General features: G+C 26.7%; 1 long non-coding RNA gene across 1 annotated transcript; it reads left to right on the forward strand.

The window, feature by feature from the left end:
• Positions 1 to 1,157: 1,157 nt before the first annotated feature.
• On the forward strand, positions 1,158 to 1,985 carry LOC101510565 (uncharacterized). Its single transcript, XR_001143549.3, has 2 exons — positions 1,158 to 1,601; positions 1,775 to 1,985. It is a non-coding gene; the product is annotated as an uncharacterized lncRNA (long non-coding RNA).
• The last annotated feature ends 14,955 nt before the right edge of the window (positions 1,986 to 16,940 follow it).

A 16,940-nucleotide genomic window follows, 5' to 3' on the forward strand; every position in this document is an offset into this window, starting at 1 on the left:
AAATCACTCAATTGAAATTAGAGGTTTAAAACCGCACAATTAAAAAATTAGAGGGTCAAAAATATATTTAAATTTCAAAAATATATGTTTCAATAGATTATATTTCCTTTTTGTCAGTGGTAAAATTAACTAATGTTTTTTTTTTCTTTTGGGTTGGGCAACATGAAAAACAACAAATGGGTTTCCAAAAATATATGATACTAGTAGTAATTTGTCGTTAATCAAATTTATGCTAGGAGCACCGGTAGTGTTTTTTTTATGGAACACGGTAGTGTTAGGTCATAGGTGACATTAAAAATATGATAGTTATAAAAGAAAGTTAAATTAATAAAAATAAATATATTTTAATTAAATACATCAATAACATTGATGATAATTTTGTTTTATATTTAGGAGAAGAGGAGGAACTACTTTCCTCTCAAATAGTTTGGTCTTAGTAGCGCAATTCATAATTTTCTATTGAATCAAAGTCAGATATCTAATATCTAATATCTAAGAGTATAACATCTCAACCATACTAGCCAATGCCCAATATATATATATATATATATCATCACAACCACTCCATGTATTTCAGTTTAAATGTTGTTCCCATCAGCGATAATTATTAATTTGTGAAAAGGATTTCAATTCCACAAAATCTTTCTGATGAAGATCGCAAAAAAAAAAAAAAAAAAAAAATCCAAGTCTCATATTTTCCATACAGCATTAATTTCAAAAAAAAATAATGAACAAAAATTAGGTAGAAACGTTCTTGTTTAGTCGTTCCTTCAAATTGCAAATTAAATTGGACTTGGACATATGAATTGCAACTTTCCGTCTAAATAAATATCTACACAATTATTAGATACAGATAGTAAGGCAGAAAAATCATTTTATAAGTATTTATTATAAAACTAAAATATATTAACAATTTTATAGTTATGATTGATTGCGGTCGTAAAACTTATAAATTTATTTTTTTATTTTTTATCTATACATGAAAGATAAGGATAAAGACTATGCGGTGCATGGAGTTTTGTGGATGGATTTTGGTTGATTAATTAATTCACACAACCGAATTTATACCGTTTCTTGAGTAAAACAAAACCATCCCGAAGACTATATAATCCATATATAGTATACCTTTTGAAGAAAACCCACCAAATACGTAGAAATCAAGTAGGTATAAAATTATAGAGAACACTTTCTTTTTTATAAATAAAATTGTAAACAACATTTGTGCGTCACAAATAAGTTTTTTATTTAGTAGGATAGTATGAAAGCGTGTGAATTCCCAAATAAAGAGTTATACTTTATAGTTTGTTTATACACACATGGCTTTATCTTCTTGAAAATGTGTGACAAAGACATAACACCGAGTGGCCATGTTTTTCTTGCATGATTTCACTTAAAAATAAATTTGGTAAATTACATAAGAAGCATTACTATTCAAGTGACTATATTACAAGCAATCTCCCTTTTATAACATGTCTCATTTTCTTCTAATTTTTCACCAACTATGAGCCAAAAGTAGCACATCACCAAAATGGGTTGGCTTCAATCCCTACTCTGCCCATTGAAGAAGCTCTGGATTCGTCTTCATTCAACCAATAAAAAGAGTAAGTATATATACATGGATTATAATTTCAATTCTAATCAAATTAATTCCATACAATATGATTCCTTCATTTGATTTTGCTAATATTTTCTTAGACCATTCCCTTTCAATCCATATTCATGTTCATATATGAAATTATTAACAATTAATAATTTTGTTTCTTTGGTAAAATAGGTAGAGGGATATACATCTTATATAAGGATGTAAAGTCATGTCCATGCGAAGATGTGCATGTCCTATGGTCAATATTGGTCGAGTCAGGGGCAGCCCCTGCTTCTTTGCCAACCAAAGTGTAGACACACAAAATATATTGATATAGTTTCCCTTCAAATACATGTAAATATTCACAACATTTTAATTATGTGCAAATTTCTGATTGCTTCTACATGTATTCCTAATCCTAATAATATTTTTATGAAAGTGGCGCCATAAATACAACTTAGATTCACCGTAAAGATAATATTTGATACTATAATTTGGAATTTAGAATTTTATTTAATGTGTGTGACTTTCGTTGCTTCACAATTTAGAAGAAATAAATATTTTTTGAAAGTGGTTTGACCAACTAAATGAACTTTGAATTGCTCATCTTCACTCTTCTTGATGAAAACTCTTCTTGGAGAAAACAAAGTAAACATATGCTTTATTTTACTTTTGCTTATATTTAAAATAGTTCAATCTAATTTAATATTTATCAAAAAATTAATTATTATAATTTAATTATTAATGTAAAAAGGTAATCGTCAATTAATCATAAGTATTAAAAATATTTAATTTAAATCATATCCACCTTAAAATTTACATTTAAGATAATTTGTATTACTTGACAATGTTAAGTATGTAATTCATAAAAATGATATCCAAATTTGTTAAAAGATAGTTAGAGAACTTAAAAGATAGTTAAGAAAGTTGAAATTTTATTTTAACAGTTAGTGTTTGACATAAATATATAATACCAAAACATTCTTGATAGTATATCAGATCAACTTTCGTTTACTAGAACATTCATGTTTTATTCTTTTCTTCTCAATTTTTAATTCCTCATAATTATACTAACCCACAATAAAAAAATTATAGTGTGCATTAATATTATACTATTATAGTTAAGTTTATTCTACATTTTATTTTGCTATTAGAGAAGATGAATGATGTAAACAAACCTCTCTTCCTTCCACTTTTCACAAAAATTTAGAAAATTTGGAGTGAAGTGCTTATGTGGGTGGAGGTGGAGGAAATCCAAGAAAATGATGCGGTTCTACATTTTCTAAATTTAGTAAATTGATTAAAGGCAACAAGGTGGAGAAGTTGAAATTTCTGATCTGGTTGTCTATAGTGTGGTGCATTTAACTCACAAGAAACAAAATCATGTTTAGTGACGAGGTGGGAGATGCTGATAAAGTCATTTGCGATATTAAGGCTGTTTCCTTGTCTTGGTTTAGTGGTTATAAGAATAAGAATTTTGGACTGAATTTTAAATGTTGGTTCCAAAACCCACCAAGTTTTCTAAATAGTGGGTAGTCTTTTTATGTAATGAGTTAGAGTATCTCTTGTCCTATTAATTTTGTTTATTTTATGAATACAGTAATTTTTTTTTTGCCGTTCAAAATATTTGGTCTTAAATAAACGAAAAACTTAGTTAACAAAAATATATAAATTTAATTTCAATTGTAAATTAAATATATTAATTTTTGCTGATTTAATTTTTTTTTATATTTAAGAATAAATTAAGTATGTTTTATTAATTATTACAACAACAAAAATTATGTTCAAAATAATAATAGTGTTACTCTCTCTCTCAATCCCACGATTAATATCATTTTTTAATATTGTATAAATTTTTTAAACAACTCATTAAATAATTGCATGCTTTTGTTTTGGTTCTATCTTGATTTGAATAATTCATAGTCATTGTCGTTATATTGAATATTGTATTGAATGTGTTTATTAATTTGAAAATTGTTTGGTGAATACAAATTTTGTGAATAAGCAAAATAACGATGAATTTCATATTAACACGCCACATACTTTAGATTGTAGATTAGATTTTGTTTATATTGTAAATTGTAAACGTAGATGATAGATACAGAGATTTAGGACATTTAGTTACTAGTTTTTTTTAAGGGACATTTAGTTAGTTAACCCATATAAAAAAGTGTTTTTTCTAAAGAATCGAAAAACAAAAGATACAGACATTTAGGACATTTAGCTCTCTGAATGAAATGCGGTTCTTCCGATTCATCCTGATTTTGATCATTTTCCTCAACGTAATTTGTAGGTGGATTAAAATCACTGCCACCTGCTTCCATTAAATTTTGAAACTGAGGATTATACATCGAATCAAACACAACATAAGTCGACTCAGGAGTTGTGCACTGAGTTTCAAACAAATTATAGAAAATCCCATGTTATGTCGGATAATCAGGGGTTGGTATTTCTAGCACCAACGGAATGTAATACTGAGTCGGTGGTGGATCATAACATGGAACTTCAGTAGGGACGTGTAGGTGAGGTGATGATAAATACAATTCTGCTGTGTTTTGTTGTTGTGGGGTTGATTGGGAGGTCAATCGCATATGAGGATATGACGGCGGTTGTAAACGAGGATCACAAAGATATTGTTCTACATATATAAATAATTTTTGTGTGTTGTCTAAACAAAATCATATATTCTGTGTTATGACATAAAACACCTTGTACGATGTTACCTTGCAACACGTAATTATGGTGCTCGTCCCAATGTTTAATTTCTTCCCTCCAAACTCAGATCCAATTATCATCAATCCGACACCTCATGTCGTCCTAATGATACATTTTCGTGTCCTATGGTGGTTGTGGTATTTGTTGATGGAAACTGAACTGAAGTGTGACTCTCTATATATGATGTTTTTCAACAATATGATAACAGAATAGATAAGTACATGTAGTTCAAGTGACTCTATCTTCTTCGGAAACTTCATGTTGGAACACGAGATAAGGTCTCCAATAAAACTGATATGTAAAAAATAAGTTAAAGAAATGATAACAAGTATAAAAAATAAAATATCTAAAAAGTTCAAATAAATGTTAATGAATATATTACTTCCTCAACCATCATGTGATCAATTGTTTTTCGGTATCCTTCTACGTCGTTATCAAGAACTTTAGCGAAACTTAAACCACCAGAATTAAACATGTCGAATCTAACAAAATAAAAAAATAATAAAATTAGTAATATGGTTAGAAATTAGTTTTAAAAAAAAGAAAAAATAATTAAAATAATATAGTTACCATTGTGCAATTGGAAATATCTATGGTTTGGGAGATTCTGGAGCGACATAAAACAAACGATATTATGCCCAGTTTTGCAACAACAATGCACATCATCCCATACGAAGCTCGATTCTAACATGATATGTACAAGCATAATGCAAGTTGTGAAAGTGGATACTTCGATCAAAGTAAGGGTCATTATTGCTCAGATTCAGGCTTTACACAACTACACAGTTAGTTATAGAAAGGCCTAATGGGAAAAAAAAAGCGATCGAATAAATTTATGGCAATTGGAAAGATTCTTACAATCAACTCCCACAATGGTTGTTGGTTATGCAAACGTTTGCTCAAGGAACCAAAATTGAAATGGAAACCATCCTAGCTTATCATAAGAATAGTTTGATATGTGGAATAAGAATTTTTTATAGACTATTTTGTCTTTTCATTCTGCGCATATCTGCATTTAAATTCTGCAAACCAATAGTACAAGTTGATGGGACTTGGTTGTACGACAAGTACAAGGGAACTCTATTGGTAGCATTTACACAGGATGGGAACAACAATGTAATTCATATTGCTTATGTTATTGTGGAATGTGAGACAAAAGAGGGTTGGAGTTTCGTTTTGAGAATATACGTCACTCCATAAGTCAACATTTATTTGATTTCAGATAGACACGAATCCATTAAGAGTGCTTATAATAATGCGAATAATGGGTGACAAGAACCTCCGTCAAAGCATATGTTCTGCGTCTGACATATTTCACAAAATTTTGCAAGGGAATTTAAGGACAATGTTTTGAAGAAAAAAGTTATTTGTATGGAAAATAGTTTCATTCTTCATTTTTATAATTAGTGTAATTTTTAATAATTTTATTCTTAATTTATATAATTAGTATAATAATGCATTGTCTACTATTTCATTACAGGTTACTCGATCAATGAGCCTACATATCGATACTACCATAGAGAAATCGACATAGTAAATCTGGAGATTTTAAAATGGTTAAACAACATACCTTGACAAGATTGGATTCAAACATTCGATGGAGGTAGCTGTTAGGGTCAGATGACAACCAACCTTTTGGAGTCGATTGACGCAGTACTAAAAGGTTCGTGCAACCTTCCCATCACAACTTTGGTCCAATCAACTTATTTTAAAACAGGGACACTGTTTCCAACCTTGGGAAAACGACACAAATCAATTTTAGCTTCTGGTCATGTGTATACACAGAAACTTGCATAAATTTTATAAAATTGGAAATAATAAATCCAATAGTCATAGAGTGGATAGTTTTGATCAGAACAATCATACTTTCATGGTTGTAACGCCCCAAATTTTTTGATCCAAAAATTACTTAAAAATATTAGTTTTCTTTTAGAAATAACTATAATTTTTTTTAGAAGTAATTCATCATGTAATAATTTGAAGATGCGTCAGAAAATGACTTGATATTTTTTTTTTGTAAAAGAATGTAGTGCAATTTACTAAAATATTGTTTATTCATTTATTTGCAAAATTAATATTCCAGTTATTAGATCAATATTCATTTATGCTCCAAAATAAAATAAAGTATCTTTAAGTGAAATTCAAAATAAGCAAGGTTGACTGAAATTAATTACATTCAATTATTTACCAGCAAATGAAATCTCACTTCCGCATTTCTATTAAAAGTTAATGATGAAAAGTAAATAAATTTACAATGTACGACAGAATTTTTAGTAATACAAAATATTATTTTTAAAGTAAAGGTCTCATTTTCCCACGCGCGTGCACCAATCAAACATCATTTATACAACTTTTGAGATCATTATTGAGATCATTAGTACCTAAATATTGGTGTAAGGGGTCAGTTCATCCCACAACAAAAATTAAACCAAATAATAAATTAACAACCATAAAATATGAATATAAAATCCTTTCGTCATAAAAGATTTAAAGAAATTGGTTCTTTAATAGTTTTCAAAGATGTATTAAAAGTCATAAAATGTATCTAAATAAATCAAGTAGCAACCGTAGAGCAAATAATTAGATCAAAATAAAAATAACAATAGAATATATGCAAGTTATGCATGCTCCTAAATATACATGATCCGGATATAACCAGCCACACATGCATCCACACAGAAGTCACCCATACCAATGGGGAAAATTAAACCAACCACACAGGCGTCCACAAAGATGCATATGATATGTTATGAAATGATAATGATGTTCAAAGGTGCATGTCACCACTCACTTAGATAATCACACAAATCACCAATTCCCCCAAGACTCATAGATTTCTTAAAAATCAAAACTTTGAAACGAAATAGTACAAAAATCGAAACTTTAAATAAAAGATATCTTAAAAAAAATATTACTCATGAGATCATAATAAAAATCATAACTTTATAATTAAGTACACATAAACGACACAAAAATAATAACTTTACATCAAATATATGACACCAAACATATTACTTATGTTATAATGATAAAAATTGAAATTTTATAATTAAGTTTATCAAAGCAAACATATTACTCATAAAACATAATATTATAGTTAAATTCTTTAAGGCAAACAGAATTCAATATTTTTCTTTTAAGACATCAAGACATATATCAATATCTTACAAACTATTAATTTAATATCTAGCCTAACATTGCATGGGGAAAAGCCCTTACCTTAGGCGCTTTCTTTCTTAACACCTCTAAATTTGCACGAGAAATAGCTCATGAGGCAGTAATGAATTCAACACCAATAGATATTAGAATTTACGACTCAGAAAATTATTTTGAGAGTGTACGAATGACAAATAGGTGTGCCAACCATATGCCTAATGGGAATGTATGAACATATAAGCTATTTACTTTGCACTATTACCATTGATTTCTTGTCTAAAATTGAAGTGCACTTAATTCCAACATTATACTACCAATAATTACATTTTCTTTAATTTTATTAGGTTGTTACAAAGTCAATTGAAATCATGTGTATTTATATGTATGAGTTAATTTGGATTAACTAATAGAGTTCACCATATATTGAAGGGTGTCACACACTAATTTTAATTAAATAAATAAATTTGAGATTGTCACATCACCCTTTTAAATTTTTTATCTAATAGTTACGAAACCAAAAATTTCATAGAATTATTTTTGTACACAATTATAATAAAATTATAATTTTAGTTTAAAAGAGATTAATGCATGAGATACAAAAAGGACAATAGTCTTTTTGTGTCCTCTCTTAATTGCACAAAAAACTTATAATTAAATTTATAATCTTTCTTTAAAAAATAAATTAAAGGTGTTTAAAATGAATTAATGCACATTATGCCAAGAAAACACCATGAATTGTCATAAAATCTTGTCATAAAGGAGAGTAAAAGAATGAGTCACTAATTTTTGTTTTTATAGGATGAACCAAAAATATTTTCAAAACACTTATACATAAAGGTTGGTTTCACTAACTCTATAATATCTCCTAAACTGAATACTTATTTGGTCGCAAATAAAACTAACAAACAATATAACTTATGTAAATTCTAATTTAATTAAATAAATCAACTAATATTTTATCAACTAAAATAAATCAAGCAAGACAAGAATACCACTCACACATAACAAAATAAAATAAACATTTCTAACACATCAATTTCATGATTATCGAAACTAATCAAATAAAAAAATGTCCATTTATGAAATAATGACATCATAAATAGTCCCCATGTAATTGTCACGTCAAAACAATTAAATAAAAGTGAAGATTATAATTATTTAGGTAGAATATAGTGTGATAAAATTTAATTTAATTTATTTACACATAGAATAATTATTAATTTAATAATAGCAATTACTAAAAAGATACATATATAATATATATGAAAATTTTGGGGTGTTACAATGGTCCACGAGATAATAGTTTTAAGAGAAGAGCGACCAATTGGTCATTTCAATGTAAACTTTTCTAACAGGTGGTGCGATTGTGGGAAATATCAAGTTAAACATATGCCTTGTCCACATGTGATAGCAGCATGTTCTAGCATAAAATATAATTATTGGAGGCTTATACCTGATGTGTACAAGGTGGAAATGATACTAAAAGTCTACGATGAAACATTTTAACTCATACCAAACGAAGGATATTGGCCACAATATGAAAGTGTTAAAGTGTGTCAGAATCCACTAATGCGGAGAGTCAATAAATGTTGCCCAAAGAGTAAACACATTAGAACATAAATGGGTTCACTACAGAAAGAGTACCAAGAAAATGCAGATTATGTCGGGTATCTGATCATACTAGAAAACATTGTCTAAACGCTGATGATACATCTACTCAAATTTGATGTATTTTTTTTTACTTTATAATATAATTTAATCATTTTAATTTAATCATTTTAATTATAATTATAATAATTATTTATTATAATAGTAATAATTAAAATATAAAATTAATTTATAATTTATTAATATATTTTATTTTAAATTATTATTAGCATTATTATTTTTTTAAATAATTTAATTTATTTTAATTTATTAAATAATTAATAACAAATATTAAAATATAAAAAAAAAATAAAAAAATGAAGCTAGTTACATGTCGTTCACGGAGAAGCGACCTCCTATAACAGTTTAAAAAAACTCTCTTCCAACATGTTTTTCGGAGAAGTGACTTCCTACTTGAAAAGAAAAATAAGACATTTAAATAAAAAAAATATTTAAATAAAAAAAATCTGGTTCCAATCTCTACCGTCTTAAAATTTAGTACTCTTTTTTTTTTTTACTAAGTTAACGTTCCTTTTTTTAGTAAAAAATTTAATACTCTATATAGTCTCAATTAAAAATCAAAATATTTACCTTCAAACTTATTAAGGATTATTATTAAATGAATTATTATTTTTTGTTGCTGTATATAGCTCACAATATTAGGTTCTTTTTTGTTGCAAAAACCACAATATTAAGTAATTAATTATTGCAAGGGTAGTTCTGGAACAATAACATTAAATATGAATAGATTTTTGGAGCAATTACACTAAATATGAATAGATTTAAGTCAAACAAATACATACTTTTTTTAATTATATTTAAGGTTAGAAATAATATACTTTTATTGAATAATAATAAAATTATGGGATAAACATGTTATCTATTTTAAGTCAAAAGAAGACTAATTTAAAAAGTAGAATAATTATAAAATGAAATAACAATCTTGTTTCTTTCCTAATGCCTTATCCTTTTTTTTTTTTTTTTCATTTTCTTTCATGTACTAAGAAATAATATTTGAAGGAATATGTGGCTATTCTTTTTCATAAAATAATATAATTTTAATAAAAATAAAAGTTACGAAGTTAATTTGTATATACTAACAAGGAAATTTATTTTATACATACACTCAATAAAATCATTCAACAATATTAATTTCTATCTCTATTCATATTTATATGAGTACAACGATTATCTATTTTATATTATCGATCAACATAAACTAATCATTTAGCTAATGTAAATTGTAACAGTTTCCTTTTTATAAAAAAATGATCTTATACTTTATTATTATTGACCGTCAATATAAAGTTAGTTTATTACATTAACTGTGCATATTTTTTTTTCCTATTTATTTAACATGATTTAATTAAATGCATGTGAAAAAAAAATTTACACCATTGATATATAAAAATTAATCTAAAATATTATAAAATTGAAAATATTAAAATTTCAGAAAAATGAATTTGTACAATAGTCAAAGTTAGACGATAAGACATTAAATGTTTACTTTATTGCCTCTTAAAAAAAAATGTTTTCTTTATAAATACGTCAGTCAACATGTATGTGCATTTATTTCCGTAAAAAAAATGTATTGCGTATTGATTTACAAAAATAGTAATTAATAATGGAAGGAAATAATTATATGGTAAAAAATGGTTGGAAATGATTAAAAAATGGTTGAAATTATATTTATCTCTCTCTAATATCATTTATGTTGTTTGTGTGAATCTTAGATGATATTTGATATGATAAACATCATATTTTGTCTAAATTTAATTTTTAATGAATCAACAAAATCCAATAAGTTTTTTTTTTTAAAAAAAAAAAAGAAAAATAAGATATAATAAGTTAAAGTTTGAATAATTTTTTCATCCTTAAATTTTAAAACTTTATTTTTTTTAATTTTAAACTATAATAAAAAAAAACCACATTTTTTTTTGTCTGCATAATTTTTCATGCAAAATTCTTCCTCTGTTGGCTGTATTAATTTTAGATGATGTTTGTCACTCCATTTGCATAAAAAATTCCCTTTGATATAATAAATAATTATATTTTATCTACATTTAGTTTTCGGTGAATCAATAAAATACAATAAATTAAAGTTTAAATAAAATTTTAGTTTTTAAATTTTTAAATTTTATTTTTAATCTTTAACTATAAAAAAATCACACATTTTTTGTCCTTGCATAATTTTTGTGTGCAAAAATAGAGTTCAAAGACATCACTTGATTAACTGTCCCTACACAATTACTTACAAGTAATTTTTGTTCCTACTAGAACGAAATATATTTATTTGTCCTTCATCTATAAAATTATTTCTTCATAAAAATTTAGAATATTATAACTTTATATGAATTAAATATTATTTTTTAAATGTCACAAACTCAAGATCAAAGTAATAAATATTTTTTTTGTGGAACTTTTTATAATGTTATAAATATATTTGTCAAAAAATCATTTAAAAATATATGCTGACATTTCTTAAAGTATAAAATTATTTGTATGATAATTTTTTTAGAAACTAATTAAAAAATGTAATTTTTTTGACAAAAACTAAAACTTATTTACCTCTTGCCATTTTATCATATACTTATTAAGTACCAAAAAAAAAAAAACCTTATTTGGTAGATTTTATGTTTGAACAAATATTTAGTGCAAATTTTTTCCTATAGTAAGATAAACTAAATAATATTATAAAAAAAATTAGGATTATAACATATCATTTGTGGGTTAAGACATGAGATGGAAGGAAGTGGGAAAATGAAGAAATATCAAGTTATAAACGGACACGTGAGGTCCATGCAATGCCTCCCCCTTCTCTCTTATTGTAGTGCCAACAAAGGTAACGTCCTCAAATTTAATTCCAATTTCCCAATCCCTATATCAACCATAGACCAAAACCAAAACATATCTAACTCTTCCTCCATATACAAACCACCCACATTGCTCCTATTCCATCACTGATTCATTGGTTATAGTTTAGCTCTCCCCAACTCATAACAATTTATTTCGCTTACATTAAGGTGATCCTATCGAGTTTAGAGTTCAGTATTATTACCTCTTTTTATGTGTGTAGAGTGTGTAATAGAAATCAGATTTATAATTTATCAAAAATGATTTTTCTTTGGAAGTTTGATATGATGTTTTTAAGTCTTGTACATTCTCCATTTTTTTTATGAAGAAAATGGAAGTTGGTCATGTCCCTATTTTTTTTCTTTCCCTTTTATGTTATTTTAGGGTTTGAGCGTTTGAGGTAAGCAAGATTTGACTTTAGTTTGAGATTCACTATTGTGGTTGTTTTGTCACCTTCATGATGATCTTGATCTACAAATCTAGTGTGAGGTTTTCAACAATTGGTAGCTAATTTTTGTTCAAAAGACAATATATTAATAGACTCAAATTCGAGCACAAAATACACAATTTACTATTAGATCTAAAAAACGACAGTCTATGAAATATGCGATTTTTAACGATTGGTTATTCAAATATTATCTTGAAAATGATTTTTGATTAGGGCTAAATCTAAGTGTTAGGAGATTGGGGTCTTTCTTCCTCGTTAATTTCTTTCCTTTTAATTATTCGGATTAGAATATTTGTTGTATTCTCTTCTTAATTTAAAATTAGTACTTGTTCAAACAAAAAATTCATTTACGTGGTGAGTAGTTTAAACTTTTTCTGGAAATTTAAATTGATATATAGTTATGTATTTGATTTTTCTCTTGACTCTATTTGAAATTGACGAGTTTGTTTTGTACAGATCTAGAGCTTTTATTAAAATGAAGTTGTCATCTCAAAGACAATCAGAGGACCCAAATTATGATATATGTGCCCTTTGTGGATATGGGGGAGATTTAATTTGCTGTGATAGTTGTCCTTCGTCTTTTCATCTAACTTGTTTAGATATGAAAGTAAGTGTCTTAATTTATAAATATTATGGGGACTTTTAATTGGTTTATTTTCATTCATTTGTTCTGTCATTTTAGAGATCATTATTTTATTTATTTATCATTCATATAATCATCATGTCAAAGATTGGCCATGGTGAGTTTATTTTGTTGACACAATATATATATATATATATATATATATATATATATATATATATATATATATATATATGAAACATATCAAATAAGAAAAAATTTATATCAGAGTTAAATCTTGATCATAGTCAATAAAAAAAATTATGTGATTTTTTTTAATACGTCACTTAAATATTCTCTCACCTTTTGTAAAACTCTTCATATTCTCCCTATATTTATATTGTAACCAATCATTATCTATCGCTCAAGATCGTGTTAGGTTACGGTTTTTGTTATTCATCACTTTCTAACAAATTTATAGTGGTCACCCGACATATGATATTAACAATTAAGAAGTTTGTTTATGTCTAATTTTTTTAAGCAATTATTAAATTTTTCTAATAGTGTAAGCGGTAATTGTATTGTAATGATATATAAAGCCACATATATTGAAATAATTTAACTTAATTTTTTACTATGTAAACCATCTTCTTTTTTTTTTTGTTATTGCAGGAGCTTCCATTGGGTGACTGGAACTGTGGTTACTGTTCGTGTCAATATTGTAGTAAAATTGAAAAAAGTGTAAAAAGATATACTAAAAATAATCCTAATGATGGATTGATCGTATGTCTATCATGTAGAAAAAGATGTATTTCCTCTTCACCGTCAATTTATTAATTACTTATATTTTTTACTAATATTAATTACTTATATAGATAGTTATTTATTTATTTTTTGGGTAAAAATATTTGAACACTCATTTTTCAAGAATGTGTTTTTTTTTCACTAAAAAAATGAACAAAATTTGTATCTTTGTAGATCACAAATCTTGTTGTGACATATACTCTTGTGAAACTGTGGATTCGGATTACCCATTTCTTTGTGGAAAAAGATGTCAACAGGTAATGTTTTTTTTTTCTTTCATACTTAATCTTGATTGTTGTTTTTGAATTTTGTTAAAGTGATGCAAAAGTTTTTAATACTATTTTTTTTTATGTTTCTAGTCATGGCTAAAATTTCAATGGTTTTTATTTCATATATAGTACATGTTCTATATATTAATGTTCTTTTTTTATCACTGAATATATTAGCTATTAGGTTTTTTCTCTATCTTCAATTTAGACATGACACGCACTGCTTTCAATTTTTATATTAATTGCATATTTGGTTACTTTTTATATAGATTTTCTTGTTCTATATGTAGAAGAATGTCTTGTATGAGACATGAATCTTATTTTATAAGGTACAAAGGCTACGTATTGAATTCCCTATCATGTATGTAATATTTATGCTTGAATTAATATTATATATATAATCTGGATGAGGAAGTGCTCCTTCGTTTTAGCTAGTAATGAAGGCCGTTAAATTTTAATACAAATTGAGTATATATCTATGTTTGTAGTATCTTAATTTTGAGTAAAAAAAATGTTTGTGGTATTTTTCAACGATGAAGAAATTTTTGAGATAATTAATTGTAATAACTAATGTTGCTGTTCTCTTTTAAGGAAAAACTAATGTATTTAAATATTTTGTGTTTCCAGACATTGGAGAGACTTGAAATGCTTGTAGGGGTTAAACATGAAATTGGAAGTGGATATTTTTGCACTTTTGTTTCTAAATCACATTTGGGCTCGAGTGCTTCAAAAATGGAAAGTAGGGAGGTTAATTTGAAGCTGGTTGATGCATTATCAATAATGGATGAGTGCTTTAAACCAATTTTTATGGATGATAAAGGCAAGAATATTGAGATGATCCCTAGTATTCTATGTAGCCGTCGGTATGGTCACTTTGCCATTTTATTCTATTTTTGCTTAAACCAATTTCCTTACAATTACTCCAATAACTTATTGTTAGTTATTATTCGATATGGAGAATCTATGGTGAGGGATGAGATGGTTTTGGGGGATAGTTGGGCAGGATGGGGTGCAATAAAGGATAAATTTGCTAGATTGTTCTCTCTTTCTCTTTCAGTAGATAATGTGGACAAAATATTAGATTTTAGAAAATGGGTTAACGAGAGATGAGGTAGATGAAGAGACAATTAGGATATGGTTGAGATTTATAGTTGTGTACAAGGAGAAAGCGTCTCATATGTTACTCTTACTAGAGAAAAGTATATTGGTATTTTTTATTTTATAATTAATGAAGGTGTTAATTTTCTGCGCATCAAAATCTATACATTATATATTAAATATTAAGTTTACTATTTGTACCAAAATCTATACATCTTATATTTAGTTCACTATTTATATCAAATGCCTTTATCTTTTAAATATAATACTCATAATTAAAATTTAAATAATTATTAATTTAAAGGTTAAAACTTGGTTCCTTCCTCTCACTAAATAAATCACTTTACCATGAAAGAGAATCGTTCTCTTCTGTCGTCCTTTCACTGTCATGAGAAGAACTCTCCACCGTTCTTCCATCGCCGCTACAAGATCTCTCATCTGTGTCACTCTCAATTCACTTGTGTTTACGTCGTTGTCGTCTTGGTGTCGTTGACCACATACAATTATTATTGCACCGTCATTTCTAAATTCGTCTTTGATTCTTAATGAACTAATGACAGAGATAGACTATACATAACAAATCTAGTATCGTTTTAGAAAATATTTTTTGATTTATGTACAGTGCATCTGAAAATCTAATTCTCATGGGATATATATATATATAAAATTTTTGTTATTTATATTCTTATTATCATGTTCAGGTCAAACTCGCCTGCTGTGGACTATGGAGGATTTTTTACTGTACTTCTAGAAAATGAAGCTGAGACGATTAGTGTTGCTACTATCAGGTAAATGTTTTTTTTTTAAATTATTATAAATGTTCATACACTTATAAACTACTTTCATCCGTCCTAAAACAATTGAGTTATTTAATTAATTTAAACATATTAAAAAATGTGTATAAATAAATAAGAGAATATCACTTTTATTAAATTATCATTCTTCAATATTCATACATTATTAATTTCATAAATGTTTAATAAAAAAGCATGACATTGAAAATATCGTAACTAGTATTAGTTAAGAATATAATTAAAAATAAATACATTGAAAATCAAGAGGCTAGTTATTATAGCACAATTTTTTTTTCAGATGGGTCAATATTTTTATTAATAACTAGTATCTGTACAAAGAGGAGAGTGGATATGTAAATTTATATTTTATGAAGACAAGCAATAATTAATTTATTTTTTGGCACAAGTATTGAGTTTAAACCTTAAATGGCTTTGTTTAAATGTTTTTTGTTTGTTTTGACTAGATCTTTTAAGGCAACGAGGAACATTCATTCATTAAAATATCCATCGGCACAATATTGTATCAAAACATAAGTATCATTCATTTTTGACTAAGGGGTTACTATAGTTATAGAAAATGATGTTATTGAGTATTTCACCTCTTCCAATTTAGCTATAAGGTCAATCACGAAATCTATTTTTATTAGGAATAATTTTCTTCTTCACCTTTTGTTGTTGGTCCAATTTGACTCTTCTGATATCTAAAGTTTTGGGTTATGATGAACAACATAAAAGAGCGGTAACAGAAAAATCATTCGCAACAGAACAACACCTCCCCCAATAAATAGATTTCGACTCCACCATGATGAGAGACGATATCTCAATCTATTAACCACTCTTAGTTTACATTTAGGTATTGTCACTGCCTCTCTTAACCATTCATTTGGAACATTTACTCCTATCAATGTGTCTCATTTGTTATATTGTAGAGTAGTTATTGATTTTTGTTACTATCGAAAATAGTTAAATGTGTTTTCTAACTATGAAGTTTATTAATTGGTGAAATAGGATT

This window comes from Cicer arietinum, chromosome 3, assembly GCF_000331145.2.
Source record: "Cicer arietinum cultivar CDC Frontier isolate Library 1 chromosome 3, Cicar.CDCFrontier_v2.0, whole genome shotgun sequence".
Classification (NCBI taxonomy): Eukaryota; Viridiplantae; Streptophyta; class Magnoliopsida; order Fabales; family Fabaceae; genus Cicer; species Cicer arietinum.